Source organism: Phodopus roborovskii, unplaced genomic scaffold (assembly GCF_943737965.1).
Source record: "Phodopus roborovskii unplaced genomic scaffold, PHOROB, whole genome shotgun sequence".
Taxonomy (NCBI): domain Eukaryota; kingdom Metazoa; phylum Chordata; class Mammalia; order Rodentia; family Cricetidae; genus Phodopus; species Phodopus roborovskii.
In genome coordinates, this window is record NW_026126598.1 from 1,261,154 (window position 1) to 1,285,654 (window position 24,501).

At 53.9% G+C, this 24,501-nt stretch overlaps 1 protein-coding gene across 22 annotated transcripts in view; it reads right to left on the bottom strand.

Moving 5' to 3' along the window:
• Positions 1-24,501, bottom strand: part of Ncor2 (nuclear receptor corepressor 2) — a 160,327-nt gene that overhangs the window by 121,123 nt on the left and 14,703 nt on the right. For 17 of the 22 annotated variants that reach the window (XM_051204936.1, XM_051204928.1, XM_051204924.1 and 14 more), the window contains exon 2: positions 14,458-14,502. The gene's annotated coding sequence lies outside the window, so the exon portion shown is untranslated. Of the gene's footprint in view, positions 1-3,044; positions 3,362-14,457; positions 14,503-24,501 lie in introns of those variants that run through there. The other 5 variants (XM_051204942.1, XM_051204939.1, XM_051204941.1 and 2 more) reach the window with 1 other exon arrangement.

The window sequence follows — 24,501 nt, forward strand, 5'->3', positions numbered from 1 at the left end:
GAGTAGGGGGACCACAGAGACCATGCCATTGACAAAACAGGCAAACCAGAAAGACCACGCCAATGGCAGAGCTGGCAAACCACGGGAGACCACGCCAGTGATAGAGCAGATGAACTATGGAGACCACACCAATGATAGAGCAGGCAAACCACAGACCACAACAACAGAGCAGGCAAATTATGGTGATCACACCGACAATAAAGCAGACGAACCATGTAGATTATGCCAATGGCAGAACAAACAAACCATGGCGATCAGGCCAACTATAGAGAATAAGAATGATCACACCACTACCGAATGGACAAACCAGGAAATCAAAGCAATGATGATGGAAGGCAAACCACATGACCATGCTAACCTCAGAGCAAGGCCATCACACTAATGAACAAGTGGCCCATAGTAGCCCTCCATGCTATCTGATGACAAGTAGGCACTGCCTTGTGGCCAGCTAGATGGCTGACAAAGTAGGGGCATATGCAGGCAGATCTATCCACCCAAGCTCCATCCCCAGGACAGCCATTGTGGAAGTAGAGAGCCAACTTGCCCAAAAATGATGTAATAAAAACTTTTCTGTTGTTTTTTGGGAGACAGGGTTACTCTATGTATGCCTGGCTGTCCTGGAACTTGCTCTGTAAACCAGGCTGGCCTTGAACTCACAGAGATCGCCTGTCTCTGTCTCCTGAGTGCTGAGATCAAAGGTGTGCGCCACTACCACCCAGCTTAATAAAAATCTTTCTGACGAGCACTCAGTTCAGGTGACCACGACCTAAAGGTCACATAAGCCTGTCAAAGTGCTGACCTCTCACCCCAACCTTCAGATAAGGAAACCAGAGCTCTTAGGGCTGAGGCAAATCACCCAGCCCACAAAGCAGATCACGGAACAAATGCATGACAAATTGGTCCTGAGAGCCATGGTCCTTCCTTCACATGTATTTCAAGGTACATGGAGACTTACAAGTTGCTCTTAGAAAAGCCACTGCAAGCCATGATCTCGTGTGCCCATCCCAGAGATGCCCCAATGGCATGTGCTTGAATCACCAGAGTTCAATTTATCAAGGTCAGAACCAGGGAAAGGACACTGAGCCAACCAGCCTCAATCACACCTTTAAATACTTGCTGTGAACATGAGGATGTATGCACATAAGCATGCATGCATTTGAGTGTGTATGTGCACGTATGTGTACTCTTCTTACGCTGCAGGCTCAGTAGCCACCGGCTGACACAGCCCCTCCATCCCATAGCCAACCTTGCTCTAGGCTTCCATGCAGGCTTCTCAGGAGCAGGGACATCATCACTACTCCCCACAGGACAGAACAGAGGCGGCCTCACTCAGCTAGCACCCTCCAAGCAGACACAAAGCAATAATGCCCTTCCTGAGGACCTGGGGAGGCCCAGGACAATGGCAGTGGGCAGCTGGCATGATGGCCTAGACAAGAGAGGAACTCCCAGCTGACTGCTGCTGGCCAGACAAGGGAGTTACGCAGCCAGCATCAGCAGCATCCGGTGTCATTTACAAACACAGAACCATTGCTGCCCCCAGCAGGAGCACTGGCCCTCCCACCCTGGCCCAACCCCCAGGCCACACTGGGCAGGGTCAAGGACCCAGGCTTAAGGGGAAATAGGATAACAGGCTTGCAGGGGAGGTGAGATGGAGGCCTGCCATGTCCCAGGGTCCAAGTCTCTGCAGAGCAAGGGGAGCATGGGGAGAATGCATAAGGGTCTTCCCCCTCGACACTACCCAGGACTGCTGCCCCAGTGGGCTTCCATTTCTCCCACAAGGCACACCTGAAGGCTGGGGAGTTCCAGGGCTTGGCCAAGACCACACGTCCTCCAAGGCTCAAGCTGTATCTTAAATCTCAGTCTGATCCTGTCTGTTACTTAATACTGCTACTTCAAGATGGCATGCACCACCTTTGGTCCAGATGAGGCCACTGCATCCTTACCATGAACCACAAGCCCTAGCACTGACTGCAAACCCAGCCTGAATCAAAGACCCATTCCTCGGGTCCTTTAAACCATATGACTTGATAAGGACCCACTTGCCAGATGGGAAAACTAAGACTCCAAAACAGGAAGTGGCTTGTCGGAGTCATCTAACTTGAGTCCTCCTCAGAGCCTACCCTAAATGTACTATTCCTCCTCCCATTACCCCCACACCCATAGGCCCCATCACTTTATTCTGCACTCAAGGAAACAGTAAAATGGCACACTGATGACCACACAATAGGAAAAGGTATTGAATGACAACCAGAGACTGCGGCAAATGAGCCATACCTTCTGAAGCCCCCGCACCAGCCTGAGCTCGGGGGTCCCCAGAAGCTGCCCCCACCAACCCTAGTACCAAGCCTGGAGAAGTCCTTCCCCCGCCTTGGGCTTTGCTGCCGCAGGCTGCTGTGAGCTCAGGAAGCCTTTCCAACTTTCCAATGTTTACCCCTCTCTTGCTGCCAAAGCCCTGGGCAAGCCTGGGCCGGTGGCCCTCATTTCAAACCAGACAGGGCGCTGAGCCAAGCTCTACTTCAGTGGGAAGGCAGGCTGAGCCCATGCTGCCTGCACCTGGCTCCTCCTAGCCCAAGACCCCAGGGCCCCAGACCCTGGCCCCATGCAGTCCACAATCATCAAAAATGTTCCTGTCCCACATCCCAACCTGCACTGTCCAACTATCCCACCACACACTGGGTGGGTATGCTCAAGGCAGGCTCCGAAAAAGGAGCACAGTGCCTATACCACACATCCCCTGGGCCCAGGGCCACCAACCAGTACCCAGTGCCTCTTCCGGACATCCCAGAACTTTTCCCCAACAAGATAACCTACTGTCCCATGTACAGGGCCCCAAGACACACGTCTACCCTGCCAGGGGCCTTCCCATGCACCCAGCTGGCTGACAGGGACCCATAAACCAGGGCCACCATATCCCAAGCACAGCTGAGACACCTTGCAGGCAACTCCAACATACAGCAAATCACAGCCCCCTAGTCTGTGGTACCATCCCCAAGTCTGGGGATGCAGGCAACCCTCCCCTCCCCCTGAGAGACAACTTCTCTTACCAGTGCATGGCCAGCAACAGCCTGAGTGGGCTCCACACAACTTGCAGGAACTCTCCCATGCAGCAAGGGACGGCCGGCAGCGTGCCAGCCCAGGTCAGCATGTCCCGTAACCGAGGCCTGGCCCACAGGCGTCTAGGGGCCAGCTCTTGGCCAGCAACAGGGCCATCCTCCCTCCAGACCAAGCGGGCAAGGGGTGGCCACACACAGTGGCCGCACCCCTTCCCGCGAGACTTGGGCTCCCACTCCGGCTGGGGAGGCCCCAATAGGGACCAGCAGCCTGCCAGGCCCCTAGGTTTCTGTCCTAATGCCCCCCCAACCAAAATCAGGGCACTGGAGGCGTGTCAGGATACCCTGTAGAGTGGTGTGACCCACTGTGGGCCGCCACCGAGACACAGACCCGGCTCTGCGTCCGCCACCCAGGCCTATAAACACGGAATTACATAAGTCCACTCTTGTTCCAGAGCCAAAAGTACCGAGCTGCTAGCAGCCTTGGCAGTCGGGACTAATTCCTCATCGCCATGGTAACCCTGGCGGGCTTCCAGCCACTGGGGCTCAACACTGCGAGGCCTTTTTATAGCTTTCTAGAAGCCCTCTCCCTCCTTGCTGCTGGCAGGGGGACCAGCGCCAGCCACGTCCCCTCCTTTAACCATTTCCTCCCAGCCAGCCCTGACATCCTCCAGTCCTGCAGGGCCAGATGGCCAGAGGAAAACGCTCCCCGTCCTTCCGATCTCAACTAAAGGAAGCAGGGCCTGGGGCTCAGGGCCCCGGTCATCATGGTGACAGGCCCAGAAAGAGCCAAACGCACACAGAGGCCAAAGGAGATGGCCGGATGCTCAGGCAGGCGTCAGCACTGGCCGTGACTTGCTGGGTGACTCACCTCAACCCGACCTCCTCTGGGTGTGGGCTGTGCATCTTCTCAGGGCAGGCTGGCTCTGCAGCTGTGGAGCTCTGGGCAGCAGCAATGAGGGGTCAGAGCAGTGGTTCTCAGCCTTCTCAATGTCTCGCCCTTTCATACAATTCCTCATGTTGTGGTAACCCCCAACCATAAAATTAATTTTCATTGCTACTCCATAACTGTAACTTTGCTACTGTTATGAATCTTAATGTAAATACCTGTGTTTTCCAGTGGTCTTTGGTGACCCCTGTGAAAGGGCTGTTTGACAACCCCAGGGGTTGAGAACCACTGTTAGGAAAAGCCTCAGGGTCTCATGGCTTCTACTTCCCTCCCCCAGTCCCAGCACCCAGGAGTCAGACCAACAATGTGTGCCCCAAAGGCACCAAGCAGGGCACCCTGGCCATGCAGACAGCCTATAGCTAGGCCAAATGTGGAGCCAGAATGGGAACAAGAAAGGTCTGAAAGATGAAAAGATGAGGTCAGCGAGGGGCTGAGAGGAGGAGGGGGTCTAGAGGAGGGGAGGGGGAGGGGAGGGGAAGAGGGCGAGGCCTCCAGCAACTCCTGCCATCACCCATCTCTAGAGCCACTCATGATGACCGGCGATGCTGTGTCTAGCCGCTAACCGCAAGCACACCAAGCAGGGAGCCCGGGACACAGCCACGTGAGTCCAGGGGGAAGCTATGCAGCCCGAAGAAAGCAATCCCAGGCAGCTACTACTACCTGGGGAGTTGAACCAGGGTCTTGGAAGATATCGACAGTGCCACAGTCAGCAAGAAGCCTCCAGTCAGCTTCAGGACTAAAGCAGATTAACACAGAGCAAAAGCCTGTGACTACTGAGGTTATGAAGGGACCCACAGTCACAGGGAGACCAGCAAGGAGACATCCAGGCCCTTGCAGATCAAAAGATCCTGCCGTCTCTCCTGCCAGGCCTGTGATGCCAGTCCCAAGAGGGACATTCCCAGGCTTCTGTAGACACCCTCCCCTCCTCCACAATCTTGTACAGGTAGGGGAAACTGAGGCATTAAACAATGGGACAACTAAAAGCCATCTTTTAAAGCTAGGATACAAGCCACTGTCTTCCTGTCCCTGGCCCTCACTGTGACACCAGGAGACTGAACCAGGCCACAACCATGGCATCTAAATGCCACCAGGAAGCTGTGTAGACAAGCAGCTGGGCCACAGGTACCCCTCCAGTACAGGCTGCAAGAGAACCCTGCCTTCCACAAAGGCTGCCCTGAAGCCCACAAGTACACTTTCAAATCCCACCAAGCTTGATCACAGTGAGGGCAGGCTCATAGCCTGGCCATGTCCCTTCCTTGGTCATGCCTGCTGCTCCGTCTTCTTGAAAGATATCATGCAGTTCTGTGTTTGTTAGGTGACTTAATGACAACTATTCATCAAAAAAAAAAAAAAAAAAAAAAAATCAACTATATGCAGAGCCTTCCAGACAGTGTTATTTGCCAAAACCAAGCTCAGGGTCACAGCATGCAGTCTGCTAGGCAAAGGCACCATCATCCTGGGCCCGCAGCACCACCAACCAACAGCTACAACACGCCATTCCCAGGACCTGGCTGCTCAGTGCAGCTCCGCATGAGGGAAAAGCTGGTGAAGGTGGTCCATTCCAGCCAACAAGAACCAAAGAGGAGACGGGACTTGTGTGCTCAGTTGCCCTATAGGGCAACTGCCTGTGGCTTGTGATAGGGCCAGCCAAGAGCAACAGTGGGGAGATCTGGAACCTCAAGTCACCATGGCCAGCTCAACATACAGCTTACTCCCACAAGCAAGCAGCTTGCTGGCCAGGCAGGAAGTGAGGCAGGGGCTATGAGCAGGAAAGATAGAAATTGCCGCTGCCACCTCCTCTGCCTCCTCTCCCCAAGCCTGGTCCCCAGGGCACAGTGGCCATGCTAGCCTCGGTTTCCCCATCTGAAAGACATTCTATGGCTATATGTCCACACAGTGGAAAGGACCGAAGGGCGGGAATTAGAGCACACAAGGTCCCATCTGAGAGTCCATCCAGACAGACTAGCCAGCCACATAGCGGGGGACTGAAGGTGATGGCACCCTACAAGGCACAGAGTCTCTCCCTCCGGGGTGAAAGCATAGTTTGTAACTAGACAGAGGTGCCCAAGGCACAATTCTGGGTGCTTCAAACTGACACACTGATCATCCACTGAAAATGATTGATCTCAAGCAGGACAGGGGTGGCACATACTTTTAATCCCAGCATTCAGGAAGCAGAGGCCTGAGTTCGAGGCCAGCCTGGTGTACAGAGTGAGTTCCAGGACAGCCAGGGCTACACAGAGAGAAACCCTGTCTTCGCAAAAAAAAAAAAAAAAAAAAAACAAAAACAAATACAATGTCATCTCACTAGATGTGGTGGTACCTGCTGTAATCCTAGCTAAAGCAGATGAGGCTGAGGCAGGAGGATCCCACAACTTTGAGACCAGCCTGGGATACAGTGAGTTGAGTTTAACAGCAGCCTGGGGTACAGAATCAGACTATATCTCAAAGAAAAAAAAAAAAATGAAAGGTTAATCTCACCAGACATGTTGGCAACCACAATCTCAGCACTGGGAGACTGAGACAGGAGGACTGCTTTGAGTTCAGGCCATCTGAACTACAGAGTAAGTTGCAGGCCAGATTCAGATGCATAGTAAAACCTGATCTTAAAACAGCAACCAAGGTTCATCTCGTGAAGCTACCTGAATGAAAACTAAGTGAGAGACGGTGTGGAGTACCACACACCAAAGCAGGACAGAGGGCTGAGCCTCCGCAAGGTACCCTCACATCTGAAGAGACTCCTAGGCCCCAGGCCTGCAGCTGTTGGATATTCTAGAAACATGCACTGAGCCCCTACTGTGTGCAAGGAACACCATGCACGTGGCAGCGGTCATCAAACATAAAACCCCTATGTACCCCACCCGCAGAGCGGCAGTGACAGGAGACCAGCTACTGGGGGGGGGGGTGTGGGGTGGGCACTAAAGGGGCAGTCTGTTCCCCTCTTTCCAAAGGCCAGAAGTCCAAAGCCAGGGTGTGCACGGCCCTCGTGCCCTCAGCCCCTGGTGTCCTGTGTCCCTCAGCTGTGGCAGCATCAGCCACCTAATGCCTTCAGCCCACAGAAACTCCTGGCAGTCTCAGAGCATTCACCACTGGGCCCACATCCATCTCGATCCAGATCCAGGGTGGCCCACCAAGACCCCCTAGGAAAAGATCACATCTCATGACTCAACTGAACACCACAATTCAGGCTGTCAGTGGGCTGTGCTACAGCCTTCTTCTCCCCATCCTACCCCAACCCCAAGGCTGGGTGCAAGGGAACCATCAGGAGAGCTACCACAGAGCCCAATGTAAGCTCAGGACCACATAAGTGGACAGTGCCTGCCAGGTCCAGTGAGGCACAGACCATGGAATCCAAACCCCTTCCTGAGAGGCACGAGGCAGACAACACTGGCCTAAAATACCCTTGTCCCTGTCCCCTTCTCCAGTCACAGGAGACTTCTCACACTGCATTAGAGTAACCATTGGCCCATAGCACTGCAGGACCAAGGCTGTGATGCACTCACTACCCTATGCCCAAAGAAGCCACCCCCTCTAACAAAGCTACCAGGCACCTAGGTCTCCCTCAGTGGCAGCCACAGCCAGAGCCATGGAGAGCCAGTGTCTGGGACTCTGAGAAGCCACACCACACCCAGGCAGTCATGACAGAGAGATGAGGTACCCAAAATTCCCACAAGGACTTGACCAGGCAAGGCGCTGGATTGCAGTCTATACAAGCTCCATGATACCTCAAGATATCCCTAAAGGCATAGCCATTCTCATGTCACAGATGGAGAGACTGAGGCAGTGGGCAAAAGAAGGACCTGCCTGGAGGAAAACATCAAGTCTAGTCACTTGGTACTTTCCAGGCCCCACTGCACCTGAAGGACCATTCCGGGAAGAAGTGTCACAACCCTGACCTCCGTCTTTCTCAAAACAACATCTGCAGAAGTGTCAGACACAACTTCCACAGACATGGAACTTTTTGGAACATTCCATGAAACATTTGTCCAGATTTTGGGGGGGGGGGTAGTTGAGACACACTCTAAAAGTCACAGGCCATTAAAAAAAAAAAAAAATGACATCTAGTTACTCCAACAGGATGGCTCTGACTTTCTCAACTCCACTGTCTGTCTAGTTTTCTTTGCTCAGTGTCTGACACGGTGCTCAGCCCTAACCCCTGTCCTTCTCTTTCTGAGTCTGGGACACTCCTGATCACACCACCACCACTTTCTAGTCACCTCTCCCTGCAGGGGAAAAAAGGTGTTAGAGAACTCACTGGGGAGAAAACAGGCAAGAGGAGGCAGCCTCCCAGGTTCTGGGTGCCTCTCCTTCCCCTGGGGTGGCAGGGGTAGGCTAGTGACAGGAACAAGCAGCACAGAAGTAAACAGAGCTGGGCCAAGGGCAGCTCCCCCAAGGCGGCGTCTGTACTCCAGGACCCAGTTGTGCCTGAACATGCCCTCTTCCAGGCTTTCCACTCTGAGCACCCATCAGTTAGTTCCCTCTGGAGTCCAACGTGACCTCGGTGAGCCTGCACCTGACCTCAGAACCCCTAACTAACTGTCCCAACTGCTTGGGTTCAGGTCTCTCTTCCCATGGATGAGCCTCACCTTCTGACCCTCATCAGCCTCAGCGGCACTTACGTGGGAACCGGATATAGTGCCCACTCATCTAACACTCTGATCCTACAAGTGTCCAGAACATTCCACATGCTCAAATGCAAATGAGTTCCCAAAGGAAGGGAAAACCAAGTGACAAAAAAAAAAAAAAAAAAAAAAATCAGATTTCAGCTCCACATGTGGAGGGCAGCTCAAACCTACATGGCTGAGTGGCCTCCCAGCCACCCTGAACACGGCCCCCTCACACACATACCAGTTCTGCTCCTACACCAGGAAGTGGAAGGTGATTAGAATCCTAGTGCCCTGGCCCTACCACCTGCCAGCTGGGGGAATCCGTGCTGGCCCTCCTCCCCCAGCCTCCATCTCTGCAGAACGGGCCCAATGATGACTATCAGAGGAAGAGACACAGGGCTAGGCTTTGTCCTTAGTGAGATGCAAGGTCATCTACAGCTCAGAATAACTTCATTGTAGATTCAAGGCCACCATGCGGATGACAAGATTGCTCCCACTCCTGCTCAACATGGCACCCGGAGCAGGGTAAGTACCCCACACACGACAGCCTGAAGGCTGAGGCAGGAAGGACCCAGGTCTGAGAGCTGTGTGACTTCAAGCGAAGTACTAACCCTCTATGTGCTTGGGTCTGCTCATGCATAAAGAGGGGATGATGATAGTACTCAAGAGGGTTTGGAGGTTAAATAAACTACCATCAAGTGCACTGTGGGTGCTATTATAAACCCTGCTGCTATTATCATCCCTGTCATTGTCACCACTCACAGGGACTTCAGACCTGGAGTCAGCTTACAAACCCTACTGCGGGGATAAAGCCAAGGCTGACCTGGCACACAACCCTGTGGGACCCCACCTACCCACCCACCCACCAGGCCCGTAAAGGCCCCAGAACAGCACCTCTGATTTGCCACCAGCTGGGGCCAACAACCACTGTTAGATAGAGGAGACACATGTCGGAGCCGAAGATTAAAAACAAGTACAATTATCGGGCAGGCATCCATCCGTAATTACGACTGATGTAATTAGGCACCCCACTAACTTCATTACTTATTTATTTACGGGATTGCTTATTTGATTTATGGGCCTTCTTCCCCCTAAAAGTCGTCTTGGCTGACACCCCCCAAGGCAAGGGGGTGCAAAAAACAGAAGCCCCTCCACTGCCGCCATCCCTATTCAAGTCAAGCCCCTGCCTTGTCCCACAAAAGCTCCATGGAACTGTGTATGTGACTTTGCTTAAGACTGCAGGCTAGATCAGAGCAGACCCTTGGCAGACCACAGCCTGACATTCACTTCACAGTACAGGGTGCCAAAGGACAGGGCTTAACCCGGAGGCCTGGGCTCTCCTCCACACCCTTGGCTCTGGAGCACAGGAAACCCTGGACAGAAGGCTGAGTTCTGGCCCTGCCTGGCCTTCAGTTCTTGGCACGACCCTCTAGACTAGCAAATGCATCTATGTATCCCATGGAGCTGGAACTTCCTGACACAGAGGAGAAAGTGCGCAAGCCGCAGTCCTGTGTGCCAACTGCCCTCATGTGGAGAAACCACATGAGCCTCAGTTCCCTCCTCTACTAACTGGGAATGTTCAGAGCATCTACCGCTTGGTAACCCTGAAAGCCCAGATGGCTGCCTCTACCCAACAATGCACTGCGGTCCTGGCCCACACAGTAAGACAAGAAAAAGTAAGTAATCTCCTGGGACTACAAAGAAAAGGCAGAGCCAGTACTGGCAGGTGTGTGATTGTCTCACCCATCCAAGCTTTCTACCATCCACCAGGTGGCCAGACACAGAATCAAAACGCAGCCAATGTTGAAGTGTAATCGAAAATGAGACAGAGCTCACTCAGGCAGCCAATGGAGCAGACCGACAGTATCAAGTGCGGGCGAGGAAGCCAGGCAACTGCAATCCCCACGCCCTGCTGGTGGGAATACAAAGTGAGACAGCGCTTCAGCCAACGGCCCGGCGGCTTCTCCACACTTACCACGCACCTAGCAACCACTCCTAGAAGTGTGTCCAGGAGAAAGGAACGTTCTCACAGAGACTCAAGCAGGAATGGCCCAGGGAGTTTCCTCAGAGCCCGATCAGCAAACTGCGGACAGAACCATCCTTAGCAGGATGAAAAGGTGAGCCAGGGGCATGAGAAATGAGAGAACTCAAAACCACCATGTAGAAAGAAAGAAGCACACACAACAGTGTGTGCACACTGCGCAAACATGCATATTAGCACACATGCATACGCGCGCACACACACACAAACACACCTGCACCTGACTATGAGAGTAAAAGCCCTCATCCCTTAAGATGGCCACACCTCCAGCAAGCCAATGACACCTGCTGAGGTTCACTTTACAAGTGTAACAGATAAACTGTGATGCTCTGCCAGGGCCCTGGGGCCATTTCCTCACTTCATGTCAGGGTTAGGGTAGTCCTAACATTTAAAAAAGCACTAGATAGGACTGGTCACATATGTGCCTCTTTTGCTAAATCATTTCTATCAAACCACTTGGTTTCTGTCCCTCAGTTTCTCTATCTACAAAAACAAGATTAAAAAAAAAAAAACCCCCACAGAAAATGGAGCTGGCAAAATGGCTCAGACAGGAAGGGAACTTGCCATTGACAACCTGAGTTTGATCCTGACCCACATGATGGGAAGAAAGAACTGACTCTCACAAACTGTCCTCTGACCTTCTCCTGAAAGACAATACACATGCGTGTGCGCATGCACGTGCGCGCGCGCACACACACACACACACACACAGAGTCAAATTGTTTTTAAGCCCTAAAATGACACAAGGTGAGAACACTGGCTTCAGGCCCTGGTATACAGCAGGGGCCTTATCATTACTGCTGCAAAATGATGGTGAGGCAAAGCCCAGTGTGGGCAGGACATGCTGGGATTCTTTTAACCCTGCAAAGAAAGGCAACAGGCAGGACCTGGCTCGGGAAATGTCTCCAGGTTCCCCAGGATCAGGCTAGGGATCTGAATGATGGTGGCTGTCCTAGGCAGGACAAGGGTCTGGTTCCATGGGAGCCCTCTCCTCTCAGGAGACAAGCAGTGTAGATAGAGGCCTATGGGAAAGGCTACCCTGTCACCCTAAAGTCACTTTAGGCCAGCATCAGCCCTGGAATAGGACATGTGAGGAGGGGTGGGCAGCTGGGATGCTCACTGCCACACTCACTGACTGGAGCACAGAGCCTCCCTGATGACAGAGAAAGACAGCCACAGACACGATGGGGGGGGGGGGGAAGCATCAAGGTTGGGGCAATTCTGCTGCCTCCCACAGGCCTATGGGGCTGGCCCCTTCGACCCAGTAAGCAAAGGGGAGGGCATGCAAAGAACAAGCAGGAGGGGTCCCCCGGGCCCGATTAGCAGGGCAGCTGCAGGCAGGCGGCTCAGCTGTCAGACTCCACCATCACAGGCACCATTAATTGCTGTCATTTGAGGGTGGCCCTGGGGGAAGCAGGGGAAAAGAGGGGAGGGCAGAGGAGGAGGGGAGGACAGGGGAGGAAGGCAGGAGCCTGGCCAGGGTTCAGCACCCTGGGCTGGGAAGGAACCGCCAGAAGATGGAGGGTACTGACCCCTAGGGAAGGGAGGGGAGCCCTGTGCTCCTTGATCCCTAATAGCCACATCCAGTCCTACTGTCTAGGAAGGAAACACAACCCAGAGTGTGAGCCTGCAGCCCCAGAATCTGTCCACTCAGTCCTGGGTATTTGTCTGCCTGCCAACTATGCTCCTGAGGGCCTCAGCCCCCAAGGCCTCCCCGCAATACCAGCTTCCCTCTACATCTCCCAGCCTACTATCTCTCAGCTAAGGCTCAGGTAAATCCCATCTCCCACCTGACTGTAACGCCAGTGGCCTCCTTTAGAAAAAAAGGCCAGAACAGGGCCAGGCCCACCACAGAACCCCAAGGTACTCAGCAATGCAGAGCAGCGTTGGGACTTCACCTCCCAGCCTTACTGCCCCCATCTATAAAGTGGGGACAGTGACATGGCACTGTTCAAGTACTCTGGGGATTAAATAAAGTCATCCCACCAAGTATTCAGCAGGGACCTGAGGGTGGACGCAGGTGGCCAGCTTATCATCCAGACTCCTGTCTCCTCTCCGCCACATCACCCCAAGGCATAGGGTCTCCAAAAGGCCCCACGGGGGATGGGGCTCAGGACATTCCTAGCCTGTTCCTGCAGCTCCCAGACAGCCTTGTCTTGGTAGAGGAGCCGCCTGGGTCCCTGGCTCCCCGCCCTCCCCTCCGTCTGCTTCCCTCCTCCCACAAGCATGATGGATCGCCCCAGTGGAGGAAGCTAAGTGCTTGCAGACAAAAAGCCCTTTTATCGTCCTCGGGTGGGCCACTGGCGTGACAGGCAGATAAGTCAGGCTGTGGTGGCTCCCCATTAGGCGAGATGCGGATGGATGGAGAGCAAGAGGAGGGGGGAGGGAGCGGGGCAACCAGGCCGTTCTCCTCTCAAAGACCCGATGGACAGCCCCGCCCCCGCAGACTCATGCCCACCCCCTTCCTGCCTCAGAAGAAACCACAGCCTCTGGATGCAGAAGTGGCTCAGTTGGTAGAGTACTTGCCTGGCATGCAGTGTTTGGGCTTTAGGACCACACAAACCAGGTGTGGTGGCACACACATCTAACTGCAGTACACAGGCAGTGGAATGAAGAGTCAGAATTTCAAGGCTGCATAGCAAATTTAATGCCAGCCTGAAGGAAGAGAGCCACGGTGGGGGTATTCCCTTCCCCTCCTGACTATTGGGATACCTCAAAGGTTCAAGACAATGAGAGGCAATCCAGCCAGACACCCCACAAGTGAGGCAGAGTCCTGCCAATCAGTCCGCCAGACTGTACCAGGACCTTTGCACAGGTCATGTGAACCATCTGCCTAGACGCCCTTCTCCAGACACCTCCCTTCCCCCTTCCTCGGGCCTCAATCAAACACCATCTTTATTTTACACGTATGGGTGTTTGTCTTCAAGTATGTCTGTGTATCACATGTGTGACTGGTGTGTGTGGAGGCCAGAAGAGGGAGTCAGATCCCTTGGAACTGGAGTTAGAGATGGTGTGAGCTACCACAGGAGTCAGGGATACAAACTTGGCCAGCACCTCTGGAAGGACATTTAGTGCTCTCAAACACTGAGCCATCTCTCCAGCCTTAAGTGCTCGAGTCTTGAGACTCCATATGAAACTACTCCCTCCCACACACGCACACATAACCCTTCTTGTCTGAGCTAATTCTTCACCCAACGGCAGGCACCTCACATCAGGCTTACTGTGCGCTGAGGACAGGACCCCTGCCCAGCTTGTCGGCTAGCTATCCCCATCACCCACTGCACGACCCTACACATAGTAGGTGCTTCAGAAAGAAGTAACAGTTCAAGAAACCAGGCCTGTCATCCCAGAGGCAGGGGGATCTCAAGCTCAAAGCCCGCCTGGGCTATGAAGTCAGTTCAACGTGAACCAGGACAACTTAGTGAGACCCTGTCTCAAAATAAAACTTGCAAAGAGAGCTATGGGCATGACTTTATGGTTAGCATGGGTCAGCGAGGCTCTTGCCTAGCATGGGTGAGACCTGGGTTCCATCCCCAGTACCACAGAAGAAAAGAAATAGCAAAATAATTAATCAATGGATAAAGAACAAACTCTCCCAACAGCAGCAAATAGGAAGGGTAGGGGCTCAGTCCCAGCTGCTTCCTGCCCTACCTAGACAACCTAGTATCTCTCAAGCACCATTCCATATCTCCCCCACCTGCTAGACAGGTTCTGGCTCGGCAACACTCCAGACCAGCTTCCACCAGAAGAAACAGGCAGTATGGGCCCTCACACATCCCAGGTAGCAAGCAGAAATAAAGATAAACCTACCAGAAACTTCCAGCAGGAGGCTGCGTCCTCAAAGACTCAGGAGAGCTGTGGGAGAAAACAGGGGTCTTGTTACTAAACATCACAGCTCCCATGTGGACAGGGACTCTCCACAGTGACCCTATGAGGCAGGCACCTTGACACACACAGCAGAGACAGGGACTAAGGTTCAGACAACCCAAATCTCACTCCCACGACCCCTGCATTATAAAGGGACAGAGTTGAGCTTCCAACCCCAACCGTTTGGTTCCAAGAAGCCCACACCCAGACAGGGGCCATCTTGCAAGACCATCATGGCCATAACTATGCCCCAGCAACTCCCCCAGGATCCCAAGACAGGCAAGTATGTTTACCATCTGCACTCACAAACCCCTAACCGAGCTATGCCTGGTAACACAGGCATGTCATTCCAGATACACAGGAGGCTGAGGCAGGAAGGTCATGAGTTTAAGGCCCGTGAGCTACAGAATGAGTTCAGGGTCAGTGAGATCCTGTCTAAAAATAAAATGTAAAAAGAGGGCTGGGGGGAGGGGTGGCTGGGTGATAAAACCCCCGCCTAGCATGCATGAGATTCAATCTCCAGTGCCACCAGATCAAAATGAACAAAACTCCTTAACCAAGTCACCATATAAAGAAAGACACAGGCAGCAGAGATCCTGCATCTAAAATGCCCAAAAGGGATGATGGCCAAGGGCATAGGGCAATACTTCCAGAGCGCAGGTTAAGTCTGGCGTCACCAGGATTGCCAGCCAGGATGGCTGAAATCAGACAACATCAAGTGTTTGAGCAGAATGGGGTGCAGCTGGAACTCACAGGAGTCGAGAGCTCCAACAGGTGGAATGTGTACACAGCCAATCAGGTATTTGTAGTATGACATCAAAAAACAAACAAACAAACAAAAACCCAAACAAAACAAAACAAAAACACCAATGATCCCCCCAGAAGCTGGGCCAACCTATAGGCAGCAACAGAGAAAACCATATACTCACACTTGGACCTGCACCCACAGGCTCATACTTTTTAGTTTTCGAAACAGATACTATGCGACAACACAAACTAGCCTGAAGCTCATCAGGATCCTCCTGCCTCAGCTACAACCATGAATGGCCACTCAACATTCATGGATTCTTTACTGCGGGGGGGGGGGGGGGGGGGAAAAGGATGAGCAGGGACAAAGCACAGTGGGAGGCACACCACAGTCTGCCACTAACAGCTGGGACCCTAGGCAGGTCTGGGGTACTGACTTCAGTCCTCCCTCAGAAACAAGCTGGTTCCCAATATCACCTCCAAGAAGAGCCCTCTCAATGCACCAACATCTCAGCTTCAAGCGGAGTTTGGGAACCCCTGTCCCCCAGTCAAAGATAAGAGGCCATACAGAGGGGGAAGGTACAGCATGCTTAGGCTCTGAAGCAAGCACCCAGCTTCCCAGCTGTGCAACCTGGAAGCCAGGCATTTCCATCTCTGGGCCTTCATGTGCATCTCTGCAATGTTCACAGGAGCAGAAACATCAACCTCGAAGGCATGCTAGCAGTGAGTATGCAAGGGGTCAGGACATGCACACCGCGTGCTCCTGTGACTGCTAGCTGGCAATGCCAGGACCCAATCCAGTGGCTGGAGCCCAGCTCCAGGGTCTGCACTCCCACACTGCCTGCCCTGGCAGGCCCCTGAAACTCCAGGCTTGAAGGGGCAGCTGCAGGCGACTCACAGGGGACCATCCAGTCACTTCTTTCTCTGCCCTGTGTCCTCTTTAAGCCTTTGTTTGCTGTGATGCCCCGGGGCTTGGCACCGGGTCCTGCCATCTGCAGCAACTCCAGAGACAGGCCCTGTGGGAAGCTGGAATGGGGAGGACGGGCATGGCTCCCGGAAGCTTCAGCAGCCAGCCACCTGCAGCCTGTCTGTAATGGGCTGGGTAGCGCCAGGCCTTGAAGGCGGGCACCCTCCCTCCCTAGCAGTAGGAAGACCGTCCCCAACCCTGGGAGGTTAGCTGGAAAATGGGGCCATCCCCTCCAGGTCCTTGTGCTGCAACCCCTTCAATGGTGTCTGGAGTGTTTGGTGAGTACAGGATCAGTGTGGACCAGTTGTGAAGAACAGCACTCCAAGGGAGGTATTCCCCATTTAGGGAGCCCAGCAGGACTGCTGAGAGAGGCCGACTGGCGCACTTGCAAGAGCTGCCAGTAACACAGAAGACAAAGCCAGAGCCAGGATCCCATGCAAGGCATGGGCAGGGCAGGCATGGCTGCCCACAGAGGGACGGACAGCAGGCAAAGTTCGGCCTGATTCACAAGGCCTTTAGCCAAGTCTTGGCTGAGGAGGAACAAGGTCCCATGCTGCTTTGGAGAACAGAGTGGAAGCGTTGGGAACGTAGGAGGTAAGGGGGCAAACCAGCAGACAGCAGGGTGGGTGAGTGGGGAGGAGAGGGCAGCACGGACAGGAGGAGGTCATTCCATGTGGGCTCCAGAGAGCCTACAAAGGACCAGAGCAGCTACACCTGCAGTAGGATGCAGAACGGCCTGTGGACAGCTCGGGGGGGGGGGGGGGGGGATAAAAAGATGGCCCATATCACCAGCCCCTCCTTTAGTTCTGACAGTTACCCTGAGTTCCACCTTCTCAGGCAGGAGGCTGAGGCTGGAGTCTGGAGCCCACTCCCCCAACTACATCAGAGCCTGGGCCCAGGGCTGCCAGGGCACCAGGGTGGATGGGCGCAGCCCAGACACAGGCCTTGTCCTACTTTTTATTGTCAACCTGACACAACCTAGGATCACCTATAAGAAGGAACCTCAAGTAAAGAATTGCTTCTATCAGATGGGCCTGTGGCCATGTCTGTGAGACTGCCCTGACTAACAACTGGTGTGGGTGGGCCCAGCACACTGTGGGTGGCACCATCCCTAGGCAGCTGAGCCTGGATGGTATGAGAAAGCTAGCTGAGCACGAGCCAGAGTGTGCCAGTAAGCAGCTTTTCTCATGGATGTTGCTGCAGTTGCTGCCTACATTCCTGCCCTGACTTCCCTCAAAGCCAGGATTGTGACCTGGAAACTTTAGGTAGAAGTTACCCCTTTCCTCCCCAAGCTGTCTTTGGTGAGCATGCTTTACTTATCACAACAACAGAGAACAAACAGTAACAGCCACATATGCCAGGCGGTGGTGGCGCAGGCCTTTAGTCCCAGCGCTCGGGAAGCAGAGGCAAGCCAATCTCTTGAGTTCGAGGCCAGGGTGGTCTACAGAGTTCCAAGACAGCCAGGGCCTCACATACAGAGAATCCCCGTCTAGAAAACAAACAAAAACAGGCACATCCATGTGTATATGAGCCCACACGCATAACCCAGACAGCAGCTGGGTTCCCGTGTGTGATACTCCTAGCAGGTGGCCTTGCCTCCTGCCGCAGGGCGCACGCAGGGCGCAGGGCGCACGGGGAGCACTATCCTGCTGCAGGGAGCATACCCTGGATTCCAAGCTGCTCACCAGCACACTAAGCAAGTCTCTGCCACTCTCCCTTGCTCTCTCTCATCCCTTCCACTATCGGTAATGTCACACCCACTGCTGGCCTGCTTGGCTTGCGGCCACTCCTGTCCCTCTTCACAGGCACTCTGCACACATGCACACTTCTCTCCATCCCCTGTGCGCACTTAGCAAGCTGCCTTTTCACATGCATGTCTGCACACCCCAGCCCTCTCACGCAGTGCTCCCCACCAGGTGCCCCCCTCAATAGCCCTTACTTAGCAGACTACTTGAGTGTGGGGTGCCCCTCCTTCCCAGCTAATATCCAGCTCCTTACTCCAGCAGCTGGAGGAAGTTCCAAGGGCTCCTCCTGCCCCCTGGGGCTTAGAAGTCAGTTCCCAGCAAGGCAGCTGGGGGGAGGGGGCACTTTCCAAGGCACCTCTCCCAGGCTCCAGGCAGAGCTGGCCTCAGAGCAAGGCCCATTAGCTGCTTAGCCAACTCGGGCCCACACCCCATCCCTGCCTTCCTAGGAACAGCACAGCACCAATTCCTCTCTGGGAAGCCACCTGATTGTCCCCCTGCCCAGCTCAGAAACAAAGCATTAGGAGGACAGGTAGCTAAGACCCCTACTCCAAGCCAGGTAGAAATGTGACCATAAGCAATAAAGAGGACAGGCAGACATGACTAGCAATACCTGTCTACACCCACACGCCCGACAGGGACACCAGGAAATGCAGCTCCAGGGACACTCAATGAACCTGCAACGGATGGGGGGAGGGGACAGGCAGAAGAGGAGCTGCAGAGGGGCATGCAAAGTCAAGGACCAGCTAGCTAGCTGGCTGTGGGGGAGACAGAGGGCAGGATCTTCTTGGAGCCTGAGAAGGACATGGCTGCAAGAAGGGACATGGGGCAATGACCTACTCCAACCTTTAGGGTTACAGGTATGGGGTGACAGGGCCAGCCTGCACACCCAGGGCAGTCTCTGAGCTGGGGGCAGCGCCACTCCCGAGATACTATCTAACTCCCTCCCCAAGAAGAGCGCAACAGTCTGGACCTAAGCCATGAGCCAGCTGCTGCAAAGACCTAGGACCAAGGCCCAGCTCTGTGCTCCTCACGGCTCCAGCCACGCCAGGCCTATGCCGCCCAGTCCCTGTGTCCCTGGACAGATGACAGAAACCGTCCACTCGGGATGATCCCAGGAGGCACTCAGCACAAATCCCCATTACCTCCCAGCGGCTTTCTGGCTAGCAATCATACCCTCCATAGGACAGAAGACCTCAGTCCCCAGGTAAAAGAGGACAAGTGTGGATGGGCAGGGACCCTGCACCTGCAGCCCAATCATAAGCAAGGCCCAGAGCCGGCCCTGCAGCCCACACTCCAACCAGACCAGCGCTGCTGCTGCTCTGGTGTGCAGAGCAAGGCGTTCAGCGCCTACTTCCCACTCAGGACCCTCGCTTCCATTCAGTCCCCCAGCAGGTGCCTGGAGAAGAGACATCTCTCACCAGGAGCCCATCTTCCTCTAGATGACCACCCCCACCCCCACCCCAAGCACAACAACCAAGAGGCCCAGTTGCAGGAACACAGATCTGGCCCAACTCTTGACATGCACATGATGCACACACCCCACCCCACCCCACCCCACCCCATCCCACCCCACCTCTGCCACAATCCTCTAAACTGCACTTTGAGGACTTAGAACAACACAGCCCAGCTACCCAAAGCTGGGGTAGCCAGAGTCCCAAGGCTCTGTGGGACCTGGGGGATCCCCCACCCTCCCAGGATAGCCCAGCTGGGTACATCTTTCCACACCAGGTAAACAGGAAGCCTACCCCTGTCCCCAAGGGGCCTGTGTCGCTGTGGGAGCCAGCAGCTGAGACAGCCAAGCAAAGGAGGCCGCTCCACCGCCCTTCCATTTAGAAGCCACGGGGATATTTTATTTTCCTTCTCAAGTGACAGCTGAGATGCCTGCCCTCGGCGGCTCTCCTTGAAGCTGCAGAGAAGCAATCACAGGGAGGCCACCAAGGTCTCAGCTCTGGCAGCCTGGCTGCCAGGGCCACGGCAGGAGGTGGATGGCAGCGCCTCACCCCTGCAGCCCTCCCATGAGCAGGGCAGGGGCTGTGAAACCGAGGCCAAGAGGACCAGCAGCATGGGGGAGGTGTGGGATGGGGGGGGGGACACCACGTAATGGGGCCTGGGTGACAGAGTGAGGGACACAGGCTGTGCCCAAGGTCAGGAGAGAAATGAAAAGCAGACTCCACTGGCACAAAAACCCATGGTCTCCAAGTGCATCTGCCTGGGTCCCCAAGACATCAGGCTTCTTCAGTTCGGGTATAATTAATAACAAGGGGAACTCGCACCACAGGAACCATAACCACAGCCACCATGTAGGCTTCATACCACCCCTTGTGGTGTCTCCTCAACCTTGTGAAGAGGGTGCCAGCTATCTTGATCCCTTCTCAATGGAGAAAACCCCCATCCCCAGGACCACAGACTGAGGAAGGGTTGAGGAGGATCCTCGACTTGGGGTCTGGCCCTCTACCCAAGTTAGCAGCCCTTCACCTACACTGGTGGCCCAGGAATGGGCTTCTCGGAGCAGCCATCTAGCATCTCATGGGGGAGGGGCTGTCTACAAAAGGCAGAACCAGAGGGAGCAATTAGAGGCAGAGACCGGGATGAAGCCGCATCGACCGCCTTCCCAGGGAAGGGGCCTCTCTGTGGTCAGAGGCAGTCTGGCTCACAGCCAAGCATAGGCCAGGCCAGGACAAACCAGGCCGGGAGCCCACAGAGGCCCAGGCAACCCGAGACACCATCTGCTATCCACCTGTCCATCAGCAGTCACCCACATGGGCCCTGGGCCCTTGCAAACCTTCACTCCAAATAAGTTCCACTATGGTTTTATTACTAATTTTGTTTTTTGAGCAACTAGGGGTGGAACCCAGACCCCCGTAGATATCAGACAAGCACCCCATCACTAAGCTACTGCACCCCCTAGCTCGTCTCCCTGCTTTCCAGATGAGGGTAGGGAAAGGCAAGAAGGGGGGCAAGGCCCCACAGAGGGGACTTCATCTCCCCAGCTGTCCCCATGTATCCCTGGCCTGGGGAACAAGTAGGGCAAAGATCAAGGGAAGGCGTGGAGGTACTGTTCTTGGGGCCCAACTGCAGAAAGGGCATAACAGGACTGCTTCACAGGCCTCGTATGGAATTACCAGGTTCAGCCCGGGGCTGGGTTGGAAAACCACCACCAATCCCCAACAAGCTTGCTCTAGAAGGCTCAACCCAGAGGCGGGGGAAAGCAGCCTTGCTGCAGAGGATCTCAGCTTCAACCCAGGAGCAGGGCTAGGCCTCTAGAGGCTACACATGCTGGGCCAGGGGCTAAAGTGAGATCAGGGCCACGATCGATCGCCAGAATGCAATTAATTGCCTGGGTCAAGAGGCAGATTAAAGAGATCTGTCACCCAGGGCTCAGGGGACAGTCAAGAGTCCCGCGACTCTTGGATGGAAAAGGCAGCCAACATTGAAGGTGTCAAGGCAGACCCTTGCTCCTCACACGGTTCACACAGTCCCCTGTGTGAGCTGGCACTGCCTGCCAAGTTTGTCCACCCCACCGTACCGAGTGAAGATTCAAGAGGGAGTCTCTCCATCTCCCACAAAGAACACAGCACTGAGATCAGCCCCTGTGCCTAGCCACATCACACTGCCCTGTGCTTGACGCCAGCCTGGGCTGAGCTGCCCTGAGTCACCTCAATGTGTCCAGTCTGGAAAATGGGGTGACACCACACCAGTTTGGCTGCTTTGCATTCTGAGATATTGATCCCTGCCCATCGTACAACTGGAGAAACTAAGGCTCGAGGAGGCAGGGGTGGAGGGTTATCTTCAGACACTATTCCTAGAGGCCTGTTCAGCCTAGCTCAGCATGTTCTTAGAAGCCAAGGCCACATGGGAAAAGGCGGAGAGAGGACCCAGCACTCTACTCCAGGGGCAAGCAGTACTGCCGGACTGACAGCCTGGTCTAGCTGGAGGTTTCTGTTTTGGGACATGAGCCCATGACTCTCCCAACCCCACTGGGATGACAAGGCTATGTACACTGTGACTGGGTCCCAAGGACTCCAGGTCACAGACATACCCATCACTCAGGGACATCCACCAGCCAGCATCGATGCCCTAGAGCACAACTCTTGGCATAGGGTGAGGCCCAGATTCAGATTCTCTCCGGCTGGCCCAGCATCTTATGGAAGCCTGCAAGGTGCTGAGCCAAGCAGATTGATAGAGAAAGTTTGAAGCTTCTTAATAAGGAAATACTAGGGCCAGGGAGAAGGCTTGGCAGTGAAGACATTTGCCACCAGCTGGGCGGTGGTGGTAGACAACTTTAGTCCCAGCACTTGGGAAGCAGAGGCAGGAGGATCTCTGTGAGCTTTGAGACCAGCCTGGTCTACAAGAGGGAGTTCCAGGACAGCCTCCAAACCCACAAAATAACCCTGTCTCAAAAAACCAAAAAAAATACTTGACACTAAAGCTGACAACTATAGTTCAGTCCCTGGGACCCACATGGCTTAGGAGAACTGACTCCTTCAAGTTGTCCTCTGACCTCCACACATATGCCATGGCAGGGTGTGTGTGTTTGTGTGTGTGTGTGTGTGTGTGTGTGTGTGTGTGTGTGCGCGCGCACACGTATGCCCCCACCAACACAAACATACAATAGATAAATAAATGTAATTTTTAAAGTTTCTGTCTATGAGTATCTTGCCTGCATGTGTGTCTGGCCACCACTTGTGTGCCAATGTCTGTGGAGATCAGACAGTGTCGGATCCTCTTTAACTGGGGTTAAAACGTTTGTGAGCCACTGTGTGGGTGCTGGGAATCGAACCTGTGTCCTCTGCAAAAGCAACAAGTGCTCTGAACCACTAAGCCATCTCTCCAATCCCCAAAATAAATGTTAAAAATTAAAAAAAATAAATCTTCATTGGTTTTCACATGTGTTTATTGGATGAAATTCATGTAACAGAATCATTATCAAGTGAATAAAACAATGTTTGATGTACCCAACAATGGACAACCACTATCTAGTTCCGGAACAGCCCACCACCCTAAAAGTGACCCTGTCCACACCGATGTCTCTCAAGTACCCTCCACCCTGCTCCTCCATTCTCCATGGATTTGTCCTTTCTGGATGTTTCCAAGGCTCACATCCCTGAAGCTTTATTTAGCGTACTCCTTCTTTCGCTTCTTGTCACTCTGTGTCTTGTTCCCAGGATGTGGTGCTTCATTCCATTTTGTAGCAGAATATTCAAATGTGTGGATAGGTCAATGACATCATTTTTTAAAGATTTATTTCTATTTATTTCATGTGTATGAGTGCCTACAAGTATGTAATATGTAGCACACGCATCCAGTGCCCATAGAGGCCAGAAGAGGGAGCCAGATTCCCCCAGAACTGGAGTCACAGGTCCCTGAGAGCTGCCACATGGGTGCTGGGAACCAAACCTGGGTCCTACAGAAGCGCAGCCAACGCTCAACGGCCCAGCCATCTGTCTTTCCAGCCACATGATTAATTTTTAAATGAGAAAAAGAAGTTTTAAGTAATGACCTGGTAGGAGATGGCTCAGTGGGTAAAGTGTTTACTTCCCAGGTGTGGGGACCTGTTTTGGATACCCACCTGTAGCCCCAGTGATGGCAATATGGGAGGTTGAAACAGGTGAATCTCGAATTCCCTGGCTGGCCAGCCTAGCCTACTTGGTACATACATTCCAGATCGCAGAGAGAAACTGCCTAAACTGAATACAAGAGGAACCCATGACACTGAAGTCGAGGCTAGCCTGGTCTACAGAGAGTTCCAGGACAGACTCCAAAGCTACAAGGATAACCCTGTCTTTGAGAAAAAAATTAGAAAGCAAGCCTCATGCCCATAATGGTGTGGAATCCTGTCAGTGGAAGGGGCCAGCCACCGGGTGGGCGGGTCTGTGGGAGCCCCTGGCCCCACCTTGTTCTAACTCTCCAACCCCCACAGGACGACATGAGGCCTCCTGAAAATGCCATGCGCTGAAACCTAACTGGCAGCAAGTAGACACCATGCCTGTGGCTAGGGAAAGGCTTCCAGGTTGGTGGAACAGCTTGTGCGGAGGAGGCCCACAGGTGCGACAGTTTGGCAAGCGATGGAGAAGCCACCAGCAAGGCAGCATGGAGTCCCTCACTATCGCTCAGGTGGAGCTGTTCCCAACCAGAAGGCCCAGGGCTGGACTCGTTTAGGGCCTGGCCTTGGCAACGACTGAAACAGAAGAAGAACCTCCACCCACAGCGTGATTTAGAGCAGTCCCGGCCTCAACCTGCAGTGGTAGCCACCATTCCTGTTACCTGAGAGTCACTACAGTGGGGTCTGCGTGCCAACACCCTACCCTAGACATCTCACAAACTGCTAGGGATGCTGGTGGCTTTACCCATGAGAGTCCCACACCATCCAAGTCCCCTCCCCATACAAGCTTTTGAATGATCTGGCCATTAAAGCCATCCTGTCGAGCAGACACGGAAGGCACAGGTGCTTCCCTTCCCTGGCTGTGTCCAGAAGCTTCCACAGTCAGCTACTGTCAGGGACTGCAGGCAGACACACTGGGCAAGTCC